Source organism: Leucopleurus acutus (assembly GCF_964270905.1).
Source record: "Leucopleurus acutus genome assembly, chromosome: 12".
In the NCBI taxonomy this organism is placed as follows: domain Eukaryota; kingdom Metazoa; phylum Chordata; class Mammalia; order Artiodactyla; family Delphinidae; genus Leucopleurus; species Leucopleurus acutus.
In genome coordinates this window covers 11,037,149-11,055,776 of record NC_139154.1, presented here as the reverse complement: position 1 = coordinate 11,055,776, position 18,628 = coordinate 11,037,149, and positions in this window count along the sequence as shown.

Sequence of the window (18,628 nt, the reverse complement as noted above, 5' to 3'; positions counted from 1 at the left end):
AACTATGTTGAATAGTGGTGAGATGGGCAACCTTGTCTCGTTCCTGATCTTAGTGGAAATGGTTTCAGGTTTTCACCATTGAGAACGATGTTGGCTCTGGATTTGTCATATATGGCCTTTATTATGTTGAGGTAAGTTCCCTCTATGCCTACTTTCTGGAGGGTTTTTTTCATAATTGGGTGTTGAATTTTGTTAGAAGCTTTTTCTGCGTCTATTGTGATGATCATATGGTTTTTATCCTTCAATTTGTTTACATGGTGTATCACAATGTTTTGTGTATATTGAAGAATCCTTGCATTCCTGGGACAAACCACACTTGACCATGGTGTATGACCCTTTTCATGTGCTCTTGGATTCTGTTTGTTAGTATTTTGTTGAAGATTTTTGCATCTATGTTCATCAGTGATATCAGCCTGTATTATTCCTTTTTTGTGGCACTTTTTTTCTGGTTTTGGTGTCATGGTGATGGTGGCCTTGTAGAATGAGTTTGGGAGTGTCCCTCTCTCTGCTATATTTTGGAAGATTTTGAGAACTATAGGTGTTAGCTCTTCTCTAAATGTTTGATAGAATTTGCCTGTGAAGTCATCTTGTCCTGGGCTTTTGTTTGTTGGAAGATTTTTAATCAGAGTTTCAATTTCAGTGATTGTGATTTGTCTGTCTATATTTTCTATTTCTTCCTGGGTCAGTACTGGAATGTTGTGCTTTTCTAAGCATTTGTCCATTTCTTCCAGATTGTCCATTTTAGTGGCATAGAGTTGCTTGTAGTAATCTCTCATGATCCTATGTATTTCTGCAGTGTCAGTTGTTACTTCTCCTTTTTCATTTCTAATTCTGTTGACTTGAGTCTTCTCCCCTTTTTCTGGCTAAATGTTTATGAATTTTGTTTATCTCCTCAAAGAACCAGCTTTTAGTTTTATTGTTCTTTGCTACCGTTTCCTTCTTTTCTTTCTCATTTATTTCTGATCTGATCTCTATGATTTCTTTCCTTCTGCTAATGTTGTGGGTTTTCTTGGTTGTTGTTGTTTTTCTCTAATTGCTTTAGGTATAAGGTTAGGTTGTTTATCTGAGATTTTTCTTGTTTCTTGAAGTAGGATTATATTGCTATAAACTTCCCTCTTAGACGTCCTTTTGCTGCATCCCATAAGTTTTGGGTCATCATGTTTTCATTGTCATTTGTTTCTAGGTATTTTTTGATTTCCTCTTTGATTTCTTCAGTGATCTCTTGGTTATTTAGTAGTGTATTGTTTAGCTTCTATGTGTTTGTAATTTTTACAGGTTTTGCTTTCCTGTAATTGATATCTAATCTCATAGTGTTGTTGTTGGAAAAGATACTTGATATGATTTCAATTTTCTTAAATTTACCAAGGTTTGATTTGTGACCCAAGATATGATCTATCCTGGAGAATGTTCCCTGAGCATTTGAGAAGAAAGTGTATCCTGTTGTTTTTGGATGGGATGTCCTATAAATATCAATTAAGTTCATTTTGTTTAATGTATCATTTAAAGCTTGTGTTTCCTTATTTATTTTAATTTTGGATGATCTGTCCATTGGTGAAAGTGGGGTGTTACAATCCCCTACCCTTATTGTGTTACTGTTGATTTCTCCTTCTATGGCTGTTAGCCTTTGCCTTATGTTTTCAGATGTTCCTATGTTGGGTGCATAAATATTTACCATTGTTATATCTTCTTCTTGGATTGATCCCTCGATCATTATGTAGTGTCCTTCTTTGTTTCTGTAATAGTCTTTATTTTAAAGTCTATTTTGTCTGATAGGAGAATTACTACTCCAGCTTTCTTTTGATTTCCATTTGCATGGAATATCTTTTTCCATCCCCTCACTTTCAGTATGTGTCTGTAGGTCTGAAGTGGGCCTCTTGTAGACAGCATATATAGAGGTCATTTTTTGTATCATTCAGCCAGTCTATGTCTTTTGGTTGGAGCATTTACTTAATTTACATTTAAGTTAATTATCGATATGTATGTTCCTATTACCATTTTCTTAATTGTTTTTTGTTTGTTATTGTAGGTCTTTTCCTTCTTTTGTGTTTACTGCCTAGAGAAGTTCCTTTAGCATTTGTTGTAGAGCTGGTTTGGTTGTGCTGCATTCTCTTAGCTTTTGCTTCTCTGAAAAGGTTTTAATTTCTCTGTCACATCTGAATGAGATCCTTGTGCTGAGTAGAGTAATCTTGGTTGTAGGTTTTTCCCTTTCATCACTTTAAGTATGTCCTGCCACTCCCTTATGTATGTCCTGCCACTCCCTTGGTTTTCAGAATTTCTGATGAAAGATCAGCTGTTAACCTTATGGAGATTCCAGTGTGTGTTATTTTTTGCTTTTCCCTTGCTGCTTTTAATATTTTTTCTTTGTGTTTAATTTTTGATAGGTTTATTAGTATGTGCCTCATCATGCTTCTCCTTGGATTTAACATTTATGTGACTCTCTGTACTTCCTGGATTTGATTGACTATTTCCTTTTCCATGTTAAGGAAGTTTTCAACTATAGTCTTTTCAAATATTTTCTCAGACCCTTTCTTTTTCTCTTCTTCTTCTGGGACCCATATAATTCGAAAGTTGGTGCATTTACTGTCATCCCAGAAGTCTCTGCGACTGTCCTCAATTCTTTTCATTCCTTTTTCCTTATTCTGCTCTGTGGTAGTTATTTCCACTCTTGTATCTTCGAAGGTCACTTATCCATTCTTCTGCCTCGGATATTCTGCTATTGATTCTATCTAGAGAATTTTAAATTTCATTTATTGTGTTGTTCATCATTGTTTGTTTGCTCCTTAGTTCTTCTAGGTCCTTGTTAAACTTTTCTTGTAGTTTCTCCATTCTATTTCCAAGATTTTGGATCATCTTTACTACCATTTCTCAGAATTCTTTTTCAGTTAGACTGCCTATTTACTCTTCAGTTGTTTGTTCTGGTCATTTTTCCCTTGTTCTTTCATCTGCTGCATATTTCTCTGTCTTCTCATTTTGTTTAACTTACTGTATTTGGTATCTCCTTTTTTCAGGCTGCAGGTTTGTAGTTACCATTGTTTTTGGTGACTGCCCCAGTGGGTGAGGTTGGTTCAGTGAGTTGAGTAGGCTTCCTGATGGAGGGGACTTGTGCCTGTGCTCTGGTGGATGAGGCTGGATCTTGTCTTTCTAGTGGGCAGGACTGTGTCTTGTGGTGTGTTTTGGGATGTCTGTGAACTTAGTATTATTTTAGGCATCCTCTCTGCTAATGTGTGGTATTGTGTTCCTGTTTGCTAGTTGTTTGGTATTGGGCATGCAGCATTGGAACTTGCTGGCCATTTGGTGGAGCTGGGTCTTAGCACTGAGATGGAGATCTCTCAGTGAGCTTTCACCAAATGATAGTAGGTGGGGCCAGGAAGTCTGTAGTTGTCCAGTGATTTGAACTCAGCTCTGCCACCTTAGATGCTCAGGCCTGACACCTGGCTGGAGCACAAAGACCCTGTCAGCCACACGGTTTCTCGTTTTGTTAGATAAAGTCTTTAAGCCTGCTTGTAGGTTTTGGCATCTCTCCATTGGTGAGAGGGAGTTCTCATTCAGATATGTGCTGTTCCTTGTGCATGGTGGCCAGGTGACTGAGCTCCTGAATGTCCTCAGTGAGGCAGGGGTGCCGTGGGTGGCCTCCCTGCTTTCCTCCACCAAGAACCTGACCCTGAGTGGCTGCATGCTCTTCCCCGAAGCCCATGCAACCCACCCATGTGGACCACACCTGTCTCTGCACCCCTGTGGATGAGAGCGAGGGCTCAGAGAGATGGAAGAGGAGGGAGGAAAGGGCCCACTTCAAAACTTTGAAAATGGAGTAGTCCTGGAGACTGGCTTTATATTTCTCTGTCTTCCTACCTAACAGAGATACCTCACAGTGTACTGACATGAGCATACTGTGGTGTTTAATATATATGTGTCAAATTAAAGAGTAGATTAATTAATGAAATAGGTGTTGTACAACATTCTTTTTCTTTCTGATACTATGTAAACATCTGGAGACATTTTTCAAGGTAAGAGAGATGATAATATATACGTGTCTGGAATACTACTTGTATTAATATGCTAGGGCTATGATTAAGTACCACAAACTGGGTGGCTTAAACAACAGAAATTTATTTTCTCATGATTCTGGAGGCTAGAATTCCAAAATCCAAGTGTTAGTTGTGTTGATTTTCTCTTATGTCTCTCTCCTTGGCTTGTAGATGGCCATCTTCTTCCTGTGTCTTCACATGGTCTTCCCTTTGTGTGTGTCTATGTCCTAATCTCCTCTTCTTATAAGAACTGCAGCCATATTGGATTAGGTTCCACCTAATGACCTCATTTAATTTTAATCACCTCTTTAACAACCCTATGTGCAAACATTGTCACATTCTGAGGTTCTGGGGATTAGGACTTCAACATATATATTTTGGGGAGATGCAATTGAGCCCATTACACTGGAAAGTAGACTCCAATGAACATCATGAAGTTTCCAGAATGTATATCTTTCTTGGAATCTTTCACTGAGTTAGTGCTAATACATTTGTTATAGACTAGGGGAAAAAATCAATCTTCCCTTTAGGCATAGTTTTCTCAGCAGTTTGATATTTCCTTTTAATTAAGTCAAAGGTATTTTTGATATTTGGGGGTCTTTGTTCCTTTTCTAAAAGAAAAATCAATGAAGTTATAGGGTGAAATAAGGTGAATAGTCTATTGAATGAGAAGAATCTAATTAAAAGTCTATTTTTTTCATGCATTTTGCCTCCCTCATTTGGCTCTCTCTGCATACTTTACTTAAAAAACATTTAAAGTTAACATTTGACATAGCTGACATCTAAGATGCTGAAAACTGATCTTAGGATATGGTGTGCCTAGATTCTTATTGTTACTCTATTATCACTGCCAGGTTGAACCTTATTTCTTCTTAATTTGTCATTTGCCTATGTCACTCATATATTCAGGGCCTGTCAAGGTTTTGTGATCTTAAGGGTGCCTGGGAAAATGACAGCTGCTATCCTACTCTTAAACTGCAATCTTTTAGCTTAACTTTGATTCCAGTTAAAGCACAAATTCCCTGGGAGGGTTATGCTAAGTTGTTTACAGTTTAACCTGACTGAAACCTCTAATTAGGGGAAGGAAATAAAACAGCATGAGAATCACCAAAAATGGGAAAGGGGGGGCAAAAAGGAAAGCTCGGGGTACAACAAACTCACCTACATTATAATATTGACCAGAGTCAGCTTTTCCTTAGGGATGTTTAGGAAAAGTCTGTAATTTAAGAACTGTCGTGTTCCTTTCTGATGGGGAATGATGGCTCCTTGAATTAATTAACTATTGCTTGTATCAAATTACTAAAAACTTAGGGACTAAAAAGAATGCCCATTCATTATTTCAGAGTTCTGTAGCTCAGCAGTTGAGGAGCTCTTGACTGGGTTCTCTGCTTATGGTCTTATGAGGTGCTAAAGTCAAGGTGTTGGCTGGGCTGGGTTCTTGTCTGGAGGCCCAGGGAAGGATCCACTTCCAAGTTCCATCAGATTGTTGGTAAAATCAGCTCCTTGCAGTTGTAGTCCTGAAGTTCCTGTTTCTTTGCTGGCTGTCAGCTGGAGTTTACCCTCATTTCTTAGAGACCATTCGCATCACTCTCATGGCTCTGTCCTTCTTCAAATCAGTAATGGTCATAGAGTCCTTCTCACATCTGGAATCTCTCTGATTTTCCCTCTGCCTTCCTTTTCACTAAGCAGCTGGAGACAGCTTTATGCTTTCAAAGGCTAATGTGATCAGATTAGTACTATCCAGATTTTTTTTTATATTTTAAGGTCAACTAGGGACTTTAATTACGATTATAAAATATTTTCACAGCAGTGCCAAGATTAGTTTGATTGAATAATATCAGGACAGAAATTTTCTTGGTGGAGGGGATCTTTAGAATTTTTCCTATCACACTCCTCTTAAACACTTTTTGGCCCAGCAAACAACATCCTAACCTCCGCCTTGTGCCTGTGTTCCCCAAGGAAATAGAGGGTTAATCTTAGGGGTTTCATAAGCTCTAGAATCCAGTTAATTGCCCTTCTCATTATTTCTTCACAGCTCACTTTGTGAATAATCTATTCATAGACCACTTAATTTTCCCTTTTAAGACAGTTACAGAGCACTTTGAATTTTTTAGTGCCTCAGACCATCCTGTTGACCAGGATTGGTCTGGTGCATGGATGGAGCTGGAGTTGCTTCATGGTATATTTGGAAGCCTCCTTTGCATCTCTCTGACTTGCATCTAGGACTGCCCAGCCCCTCCCCAGAGAATTTCTGACAAATGGCAATTCAGACTTTTTTCTTGAGTTTCCCGCTTCACACTATTCTGTAAAGGAAGCTTTCCCACTTCTGTCAGCTGCAGCCATTACAATATTCTTAAACTGAACCCAAATCTGCTTCCCACTGGTCTCAGTTCTGGCCCTATATAGGATAGACCATTCTGACAGCTCTTTTTTGGTCTCATTCTATTTTCTGTTTTTCTATTTTCCCTTTGCTGGGAAGCAGCATATGTCTCAGTCAGCTGAGATTCAGACCCTGACCTCTCTCTCAAACAAAAATAAATACTGTCCTCCTTAGACTTTTTCCTCCTTCACACCTGCCCTTGACATTCTTTTAATGCATATTTCAGATGGTGGGCTGCACGGGCTTTGTGTTCTAAAACGTGGCAAGTGATGCAGATTACAAATACCTGGAAACCTGCTCGGTGTACTGGGGAGAGTGTATTCTGCTGAGCTGGATGGGTTTTCTGCTCACCTGTTGGAACTGGAGGATGCTGTGGTTTGAGGGGAGACTGTAAGGAGTATACCTGGGAGTGTGTCCAGGGTGGGCCTTAATCAGAAGTATTGTGGGGTAGCAGAAAACCAGAGATCTTTATCATGAAGAAGCACATACTTCCATTTTTGTGTAGAATGACGTGTATGGTTAACAGTGAACCAGAGGATGAGGTGACCTGAGAAATTTCAGTGCTCACCTGCATTACAAACAGGCCTTGAAGTGTATGTATACATAGCATTTTGTGTACTCTAACCTTATTGTACTTGGCATTCAGGACACCAGGACAGGGCAAATACGTCATTCAAGGATATGCCACGTGCAAGCAGTTGTCAGCTGCTGCCACCCTGAGCTTTGAGATGTGAGTAAAACTGTCTTAACACCCCATTGAACATCCTGTGGGAAATTCAATGTCCACCCCAAGATTTCTGTGCATTTCTGGGAGTTTCCTTCTCATGGACACTTCTGAATCAGAGCACCTGTCTCCCCAAACCTCAGTCTCCTTCAATCTCATTTTCTTGTTCTGTTCCTTGTTCTCTATGCTTATCCACCTCTAGAACTCAGCATTTCCCCTTGCTTTTCTCCTAAACCAGTCACACAAAGCATTTACAAATATCACAGAGTTTATGGAAGCATAGAGGAGAGAGAAGGTGATTTGTAGTAACATAAATAATTTAAATTGTTATACTAAATATCCCTATTATTAAAAGTCCTTTGATTACCCTTGTCATTGAGATTTTCTGACTGGTCATTTTCATGTGGAGCCAAACTTTTGCCATATTTATTTGCCTTTCTCTCTTCCCTTCCCATCCCACCACCCCCCTCTTCAAGTTCCACTGTTTCTGTTCCTTTCTCATATAAAATTATTTAGCTGTCATTTTGACCCACTGTCATCTTCTGAACCATGGTCTCACCTACTATACTCAAAGGGACTTTCCTAAGCACAGTTCTGGCACTCTATAGGATAAACCTAAAATAGATAATTCCTTTATGGGGAACTCTTTAAATAAATCTATTGTCATCCATTACACTAAATTCCTAAAAGGAATTTATTGTAAAATTATGTGGCTACCAGTGTTGCAGTTGTTGATATATTAGTCTCTTCCTAGACTAGGAGCTCTTTTAGGGCTGAGATCTTTTGTGTCATTTCCATGTCATTATCTGTGCATGTGTAGCTCCCCAGCACAAAAGAGATGCTCAGAATATATCAAAACTGTCTTGGCCAATGTTCTCCTTCTGGATCTTCATGGTGGTTATGTGTGTGTGTTCACTTTGCGATGATTAACTGAGTTGAGCACTTACCATTTGTTCAGTCTTCTGTGCATGTGCTATATTTTAAAAAATATGCTTTGTAAGTAGCAGCTTGCACAAGATGACACAGTGATTAAGTGACAGGCTAGGTCTGGTACTCCCAGCGAGGAGCGTCCTCCTCAAACTGAGCTGCTTCTCCAAAGGCTATGGTGGGTTGGCTACCTTCTCCAGGGACGTGGGGCTCTGTGTCAAACAAATGAAGTTAATGTTGCTACACCTCTCCTCTCTGTGCACTCATGTCATCTCTTCAGAGCCCCAGAATCAGGTATATTCTTTTCTACCAGAAACTTTGTTCACATCCAATTCTCTTTCAGTGAGTAGTATTCATTTGATTTCTTCTCTCAAGAGCATTTGTTTTTGGTGGGGGGTTTACTTACCCCCACATTATGGCAGGATGGGCTTGGATTCTCTGGTTAGGGTTATCAGGGGTTGGAGGAGAGGATGCCATTTCCAGAGGCTGCTGTCTGCCCCAACTAAGACAGAGGTTCTCAACCTTGGTTGCACTTGAATCACCCAGGCAGCTTTAGAAAATACTGGGCCCTGAGCCCTAACTCTCCCTCCCCACTAGAGACCCCATTGTAATTGGTCTGGGCATACAGATTTTAAATCTCCCTAGGGGATGCTAATGTATGTCCAGCCACTGATTATGTTGGCACAATGTTGGCAGCCACTGATTGTAATTTAATCTCTTGGCAGGACCTGCTAAATGCTGAAGGTCTCAGCTAGAAATGGGGAGCAAGATCCTGAGATGTAGCATCTGATTTTTAGCTCTACCTGGGACAGTCTTCCTGTGGAGCCTGCTAGAGAATCAGAGTCTTACTGTATCATGTAATAATTAGTCTCCACATCTGATTGAATCCCCACCTATGGTCCAAATTAGGCTGAGTAGCTTATAGGAGAGAAGGCTTCTTAAGATGTACAAATTGTTTCTCTCTCTGTTTCTTTTGCTACTTTGGCTTAAGCAACTTTTAGCCACATTTTGGTTAGTCACAGATGTATGCTGGGCAGGAAACTCAGTCTCACTGAGCTGGGTGGGAAAGAAAGGATGTGAAGATGCGTGAGACAAGGATGCTGAAGGAAGGCAATTCAGCTGCACAGGAAGGTTGTGTTTGAAACAGCTCCTCACAAGACCAGGGCCTGCCTGCTGTTGAGTGGTGCCAGCAGGGTTATAGGAGCTGGAGTAGCACCAAAAAGTGACAGAAGTTCTGGCTGAGGCTTCTGGATGTGGGAGCTCAGACCAAGTCCTGAATTTCACCAGCTCTCCAACCTGGACTGAGTGGGCTCCTTTCTTCGTTCTTTTACCTGGTTTTCTAGTTGATACATGGTCCACTTGGTATCTGGAGGCTTGGCTGCCTTTTGGACAGTGATGTCTGTCTGCAGTGTCAGAAACGTAATTCCTCTGCTCATCACATACATGGCAGGTGTCAAACTTCATAAGTGCTTGCTCTGCCCTCGGAGTCATTGCAGACTTGTAAGGGAAAGATTGAAGCTTGTCTGTGGATTTCTCTAGTAAGTTTTTAGGCTTATCTACTGACCTGCCTGCTCCTAAAGTCTTTGCTCAGCCATGAGTGCAGCCACCTACCCAACCCCACACCCCCGTCACTCTCCACCCCCATCATGTCTCCTGGTAATCCATGGGGACTTTTTCTCTTTTCTCTTTACCATCCCACCTCCAAATTGTTATTCATACTGTGGAAGAACTATGCTTTTTCTTCTAAGACCAGCCTATAAATACTGTTTCCAAGAAGTCATTCCCTATTATCCCCGTGGAAATTGCTGTTTTCTCCTACGCATTCCTGGCACAAACTGTTGGTAGCTTCATCATCCTACTTATTACAGACTGCTCTGAGGCCACTGTTTAGGGAGCATGTACAGTGTTAGTCATGAAACTATTAGTAGAATTGATACTACAATGTTACTAACGGTCGCATTATGCTAAACTAGTTTTTACCTATTTATCTAATTCATGTCCTTCAACAATTCCATCAGGTGGGTTATTAGCCCTACTTTACAGATGAGGACACTGAGATTAAATGGGTGCCGACATGCGGGTATCAACCCACACAGTGTTCACTTGTCTATCTCACCAGTCTGAGAGGTCATAAAATACAGAAATGTATTTTTATAAGATGCACAAATACCTTTTAACATCCACTAGAGTGCATAGTATTGCTATTTTTGCATGGCACTGTAACTTTGTTTCTGAATATGCATAACGTTTATTGGATTGTTTTCTTTGCCTTATGTAAAAAAAAACCCATGCAGACTTAGGGAAATATAGTGATCAATAGCTCCAGTAAAAACGTTTGCTTGTTTAAAGTTAAAATATACAGTTTCTATCACTGGAAACAAGGCCACCTTTAAGGTGTAATGGGGCCAAGCAAAAAGTTTTGGGGGGTTCCTGTCTAGAGAAACAATTTGATTCACCCCAAATCGGCACATCAGCTCCATTCTGGCAACCCAATCTTGTGCAATTCCATTAAAGGAAAATCACCCTGGATAGCAGGAATATTCTGGTCCAAATAGGAACTGGAGGTGACACAGGACCCAGGTGGGCTCAGAGTTCCCCATCTAACTGCCCTGATCCAGCCCTCATAGTCCCAGACACTGGAAGGTGCTCAAAAACATGGGGCAGCCTGAGGTGGGGGTCAGGCAGAATTCTGCTTACCTGAGTCTAAAGTGTGGCGCTGGATGGAAACATACCATAGGCAAAGAACGGTTAAGATACTTGAAATAAAAGGCTTGATAGTCATATACCAATCTCTGTGCTTGGTATGTGTAATAAATCTCAAGGTATCTTGGCTTTGTATTGTACAAATTATTCTTGGGCTCTAAGCTCATAAACAATTTCTTCCTTTCTTACTTACAAGCTCTGATTGCACAAGCAATTAAGTTCTTTGAACCTGTTTCCTCATGCATATAATGGACAGTGATGGCACCCTGCCAGGGTCATGTGCAAAAGTGCTGTTATAATTATAATAGCCTGTGTTTATTGAATTCTTATTGTGTTCCAGGTACTATTCTCAGTGCACTACATGGATTATCTCATTTACCCCTCACAATAGCCCTTTGAGGTGGGTTCTTAATTCTCCTTTTATAGATGAAAAAATGAGGCATGGAGAGACACCCCATTTGGACCTTCGAGACCAATGTCAGAGTCTCAGCATATAACCATCACGCACATGGCCTGGCTTAGGTCTTTTCAACCCTGCTTGCATGGTAGAATCCTTTGAAGAAATTTTAAAAGGTACCACTGACCAAGCACTACCCACCCCACCTCTGAAATTCTAATTTTATTGGCCTGAAGCGAAGCATAGGCATTGATCCTTTTTATAGCTCCCCAGGAGGTTCGTGGGGCAGCCAGGGCTGAGTAGTAATAGGCAGCAAACTTGCAGTGAACTTGTGTTGAATCTCAATCAGGGTGACTCAACCTTGACAACACCAAATTAGTAAATGTGCCCAAATGCATTTCAAAACTAAGTCCTCCACACATATAAGAAATTCTATTTGCTATTTGTTAAGCTAATACTTATCCAGGGTCTTCTTTGTTCATACCACTGACTAGAGAAACAATTATGTATGGCATCTCTCTTAAGCAGGAACAGGGGTGGGAAGGTTGGGGTAGATGATGGGATGGTGGAAGTGGCAGTGGGGAGGGTGTTTCATCACTGTTTGTGTTTAGAAGTGCTGGGGCATGGTGATAATAAAAATCAGGCTGACTTTTGGTTGGTTTTATTATTATTCTAAAATTCTCAGGACTTCCCTGGTAGCACAGTGGTTAAGAATCCGCCTGCCAATGCAGGGGACACAGGTTTGATCCTTGGTCCGGAAGATTTCACATGCCGTGGAACAACTACTGAGCTTGCTCTCTAGAGCCTGTGAGACATAACTACTGAAGCCTGTGCCCCTACAGCCTGTGCTCCGCAACAAGAGAAGCCACCGCAATGAGAAGCCCACACACCGCAATGAAGAGTAGCCCTTGTTCGCTACAACTAGAGAAAGCCTGAGTGCAGCAACAAAGACACAATGCAGCCAAAAAAAAAACCACAAAAAACTCTATACTCCCACCCTGCCCCATCCCCATGCTACCACTTGGTATGTCGCTGCTGCTGCTTTTAAGTAAATCATCCAAATTATAAAGTAAGTGTGTATGTAAATAAAATTATTTACCATCAGTATATACGAATACTATGTATTATATAATAGGTTAAATTATATTTATATGTAAATTATACATATATTTATACTAAATACATAAATATATGAATAAAGTTATATAAATAAAAATGTTTATCATAACATTTTGAAAAAAGCATAATTACCCCCAGTTTACAAATGAGGTGCTTGAAACAGAGAACATGGGTCACTTGCCCAATGCTAGAAAGCTAGTAATAAGTAGAAAACTCTTGTTGTACATTTGCTGTGTGGTTTACCTCTATTATTTCTTTTCATTCTTTCAACAATCTTATGACGAGATACTATAATTAGTCCTTTTTTTTTTTTTTTTTTTTTTTTGCGGTACGTGGGCCTCTCACTGTTGTGGCCTCTCCCATTGTGGAGCACAGGCTCCGGACGCGCAGGCTCAGCGGCCATGGCTCACAGGACCAGCCGCTCTGCGACATGTGGGATCCTCCCGGACCGGGGCACGAACCCACGTCCCCTGCATCGGCAGGCAGATGCTCAACCACTGCGCCACCAGGGAAGCCCCAGTCTTTTTTTTTTTTTTTCTTTTTAAAAGTAAAGGGCATGGGAGAAAGACAAAAGGAGTCCAAGGCACAGGATGTCAAAGTAATTTTTCTAGCCTCTCCCATCTAGGAAGTAATTGAGCCAGAACTTTGCCCAAGGTGACCTTCATTGGACACTGTATTCCTTAGCTTATGTCCTGCTGCCTCTGTTGTAAGGTAGTAGGAGGTGAACCCAGATATTTTTTCTCAGTGTACTGGTCCCTCTTATTTACCCTCTATACTTTCCTCTTTGATTCTTCCTACCTTGCCTTCAACTTCCAGATCTCTATCAATTGAAGGGCACTAGACTATGTTACTCCAAAATATGGCACTTTGGCATAAAGACTATATTGAATATGTAATTGACAATTGAGAGGAAGCAGATCAAAGAAAATCTGCTTGCCCATCTCCTATTTGCCTAAAAAAGAAGAACTTACATTTTCAAAGGTGTCCTTCCTCCCTTTCCGTCAGGAAGGGCAAAAGTTAATTACCAGGGGAGACAATTTTAGACTCTGATCAATCTGGAGATGGCACCAGAGGATGCTACATAAACAACTTTACTAACTAGCCTTTATCTACCATCAGTTTCCCATGTTTACTTTCTCACAGTTTCCCATTCTTGGAAGCCCCAAAACTCCTTCCTCTGTCTTGCTTTTTGTCTACAAGTTTATTTACTTATTTATTTATCATTCAGGCTAACAAGCTTGAATTCTAGACCACCTCTTTGAGTTACTCTTTCCTGAGTCCCTCCCAAGTATATATGATATATACATACTAATAAGCTTGTTTGTTTTTCTCTTGTTAATCTGTCTTTTATTACAGAGACACAACCAAGAACCTAGGATGGGTAGAGGAAACATTCATTCCTCCCCTACACAAAATAATGCACACAGCTCATTGTGTTCCCCTTTAACCCTGTGACTTGAGTACTTCCTGGTTCAACAATGGATACCTCACTCAACATGTCTGAAATTGGACTCCTCCACATGCCCTCACATCTGCATTTCCTTTTGTGCCAGGGGCCTGGTTAACTGCAGCAGCATCCCCCAGTGTCCCAAACTAGACTCCCACTTCCCATCTGAGACTTGTTTCCTCAGGCAGGAGCATGGTTACAGGGCATATATAGCTAACATCCAAGCTCTCTCTCACAACCTCTCTCTCTCTCTCCTGAGTGCTTTTTTGCTTCTATCACAGTCCTAACTTCTGCCAAAAAGGATTACAGTTCTAAGAAGAATCTGAAACTAAATTTGGTGATTGTGGGACCTTGGAGAGGTTAGCAAATCTCCCTTCTTGATCCTTTCATCTGTTAAATGGAGATAATGTTAAGACTCTGAAGGAGGGCATGAGGTGTAAAAGTAGAGTAGACAAAAAATCATCATCACAGAGGATACACTTCCTTGCAGGAGGGAGAGGGTGTGTTTATTCTGCCTATCTTTCTAGGTTCAGTTTGTGATGGATGTCCGGAGTTTGTAGATCTCTTTCATTTCATCTGTGTTTGGAATTAAAAAATAATATAATCACTACTCTGGTCTGAATTGTGTCTCCCTAAATTTGTATGTTGCAACCCTAAACCCTCAATATGACTGTACATGGAGATAGAGCTATTAATGAGGTTAATAAGGTTAAATGAGGTCATAAAAATGGGGATCTAATCCAGTATGATCAGTCTCCTTAAGAAGATGGTGAAACACCAGGAATGCCTGTACAGAGGACAGGCCATGTGGGGAAACATCCAGAAGGTGGCAATCTGTAAGACTCAGGAGAAAGAAAACCTGCTGATCCCTTAATCTTGAACTTCCAGCCCCTAGAACTGTGAAAAAATAAATCTCTGTTTTTTAAGCCACCCAGTCTGTGGCATGTTGTTACAGCGGCCTTAGCAAATGAATACACTCACCTTTGCACTATAAATCTATTCAAAGGTGATTGCTTTCAATGTGTTCATTCCATCACAGCCTGGTGGCAGCATGTAAATAAAGAACATTCAAGTCTGGCCTTGGCCATCCCCAAAGTGACTCTCATCTCTTTATTGCAGGAAAGAAATTATCACTTTAATTTTCACGCAGAGAATTTTATTGCTAATGACCCAAGCTGCATAAACAGCTTTCATCTTTTTGGAAGGAAAAAAGTCAGATTTCTCTTTGTACAGATCTTCTGGTCTTTTGTGTCTTATAAGGGGCCTGACCCTTTAAACAGACTTTGATATTTGTCTCATTTTCATTTCTATTATTAGACCTCTCTCCCTGGAAGGGATACTCAGTGGAGTCTCATGCCATCCTCTCCCTCTTAATTGGACCTGGTGTTGAGTGACAGATAAACGATCTTGAATTAATAACAATGAAAAATTGCCCTCGGATGGTACTTGTACATAAAAGGAAATACTTCCATTAAACAAATGTTATATCATTAAGAAACACATTAATAGCCCTGCCAGTGATCATAACTGTGTAATTTTTCTCATCAATGTTAATAACCAGCAAAGTTATAATTGCATATGGAGCTTAATTAAAATCTTTTATCCTATTAATGAGTGTCCATGCTTCAGATCTTCTGTCAAATGGCCTGCAAAACTTAGACCACGTTTCTTGAGATCCAGGTTCTTGAGAAGGTATGGACAGAAATGAGGCTGGATTATAAAATCTCAGTATGCTGCAATTACTAGTCATTGGGTACTAAAGATGGAATTAGCCTTGTACACCATTTAAACTAATTCCAGTATTTTAGGATGATATTTTAAAATTTTACATATTTGTGGCTCTTAAATGCAAGGTAATATAAATAATAAAGAAAAATTGCCTATCTCTTAAGTAAATAAACCTTTTAGTTATCAAGTAAACTTGGCTGTTTAGTAAATTTACTCTTTCCCTTTTTATATCCTCTTACTATCCATTCATATACATATTGTGACACAGACTGGCCAGATGCTCACCATACCCACCCTCTTTTCTTCCTGAGTACTGACTATATCATGTCTTCCAGCCCCCTTCTTCTAGGTTTGACCAGGGCCCATGTGACTTTTTCTTGCTAGTGTCCTTGAGTGGAAGCCATGCTAGTCACTTTCAAGAAGAGGTAGTTAAGAGCAGGTAAGCCTTCTTCACGTCTTATTTCCTCCACCTGCCCTCCAACTGAAAAGGATCCAGGGAATGAGGCACCAGCAAGTGGTGGATCTATTAGTTACAAGAATCCTGTGACCCTAACTTACTGCATGGAGCAGAGAACACCCACCATTCCCTGCCGACATAAATCAGACTGTGATGTGAATGAGAAATTAAGCTTTATTAGTTTCAGCTACTGAGATTTTGAGATTATTTTTACAGCACTTGGCTTACCTTGATACATATATTTTACCTAATTTCATAGCTAGTTATAATTTTTTATTCTACTTTAAAAATTTTGATGCTACTGGATATAGAGTTTCTACATACTATGCAGTCTTGCATGTGATACAGAATTATGATTTTAATTCCTGAAGAATAGTCCATATTAAGTGATGTGCCAAAGTAACATCACCATTTTTCAAATATTACATAGGACATTTCTTGTGTTTTTCTTCTTAGGGAATATCTTTTTTGCATACAATATATTTCCTTAGAATTATGTTGATAAATTATTTTTCTATAGTCATGTATCAGTTTATATTGCCCCTAGCCATTTCAAGAGTATAAGTTATAATCCACCTTTCTAAAATTGAGAATTTTTGCCCTTTTAAAATTTACTTGACATTATATGATACTTTATACATAAATACACTATCTATAAATTATATATTTATAAACATTATATTTAAATTTTATAAATAAAATATAAAGTATATATCAATATATATAATATACATGCACACTATATAATCACCATATGTGTACACTTATACAAACATAGTTTTTACTTTTAATAACTGGTGAGTTTGACATTTTCCATATATGTTTGCTTACACAAACATATTACATATTAGCTCATTTCACATGGAGCATTTAATCCTATCCATTGGGGAGCAAACAACCCTTCATTTTAACAGATGACACAACTGAGTTGAGGTGATTAGTGAGAGGAGGCAGTGTTAAGATAATGGCTGAGCATCAGAATACAGATCTGATAATTTAAATACAGTGATTTTTCTATTATAACAAAACTTCTATGTTTATCAAATATGGCATGTCATTCTGGTCCTTATGATTGTCATCTTGGAAAGAATGATCATGACATAAACAAAACATTCATCTCACCATATATCATTCTTTGTCATTTAATAGACAAAGTGAATTCAATAAAGGCCTTGGGGCTCTCAGTTGTGTGTAGCCTTGGAAGCTCAGAATCATGGATAAGCTCAGCTCTGACACGGATAGAACCAAGCACAACAATGTATTTCCCAGTCTAGCTTCCTAGGTTTTGTCTATATGACATAAGGATGAATGAATTCTAGAAGAGTGATTTAGTATTAGTTATTGAATGATTGACTATTAGAAATGGCAGGAAGAAGGACAGAGACATATGACATTTGAGGTCATCCTGAGCAGTGTTTACCTAGAAGAGAAGCAGGAGGTAATGCTGGAAAGACAAGTTAGGGCTGGTATAACTCAATTCAATGAGCAAGTTCCTACTATGTGCCAGGCACTGCCATAGGTACTGGGTTGATGAAAGGCAAATCAGTTAAAGGTCTTGACTGAGCTTTAAATCAAATAAGGGAGAGTATAATCTAGCAAAGGAATCAGGAGGCTTTGTAAGTAGACTGGAGTTCGAGGCTCAACTCTGAATTTTGTAAGCTCAGACACGCTACCTCAGTGTAATTTCCTCACCTGTAAATTGGGATATCTATAGTACATAGGTTGTCTGGAAGCAAGCTGGGATTATACCTGCAAAGATTTTAGTGCACTGCCTGGCACAGAGTGTGCCCCTTAAAATGCTAGTTGTTATCTTTAAAGTTTTATTAACTGGGAAGACCAACTATCAAAACAGTTACATCATGATTAAATGCAACATAGAAACATCTACAAGATACAACATTAATATAGAAGAGAATTAGAGATATAGTGAATCTGAAAGTAGATTGAATTACTGATACCAATTCTTTTTTAAAAATCAAAGTATAGTTGATTTACAATATTGTGTTAATTTCAGGTGTACAGCATAGTGATTCAGTATTTTTGAAGATTATACTCCATTATTGTTTATTACAAGACAATGGGTCTAATTTCCTGTGCTGTACAGTATGTCCTTGTTGCTTAACTATTTTATATACAGTAGTTTGTTAATCCCACACCCCTAATATGTCCCTCCCCACTTTCCTCTCCTCTTTGGTAATGACAAGTTTGTTTTCTATATCTGTGAGTCTGTTTCTGTTTTGCATATGCATTCATTTGTATTATTTTTTAGATTCCACATGTAAGTGTTATCATACAGTATTGTCTTTCTCTGACTTACTTCACTAAACATAATATTCTCTAGGTCCATCCACGTTGCAACAAATGGCAGTATTTCATTCTTTTTTGTGACTGCATAATATTCCATTGTGTGTGTATGTTTAACATATATGTATTATATATATATGCCACATCTTCTTAATCCAACTGTCTATTAATGGGCACTTGGGTGGCTTCCATGTCTTGGCTATTGTAAATAGTGCTGCTGTGAGCATCCAGGTGCATGTATTGATATCAATTCTTGACCCCCTCTGTGTCCATGACCTTTGACATATAATTTACACAGTTCTTTTCATCTCTATAGGAAAATTATACTTTCTTGTACCTTAACTTTGGTCAACCATGCTATTTGCCTTGACCAACAATGTCAGCAAACCTAAGTCAGAGGCTTGAATAGTGCTTGTG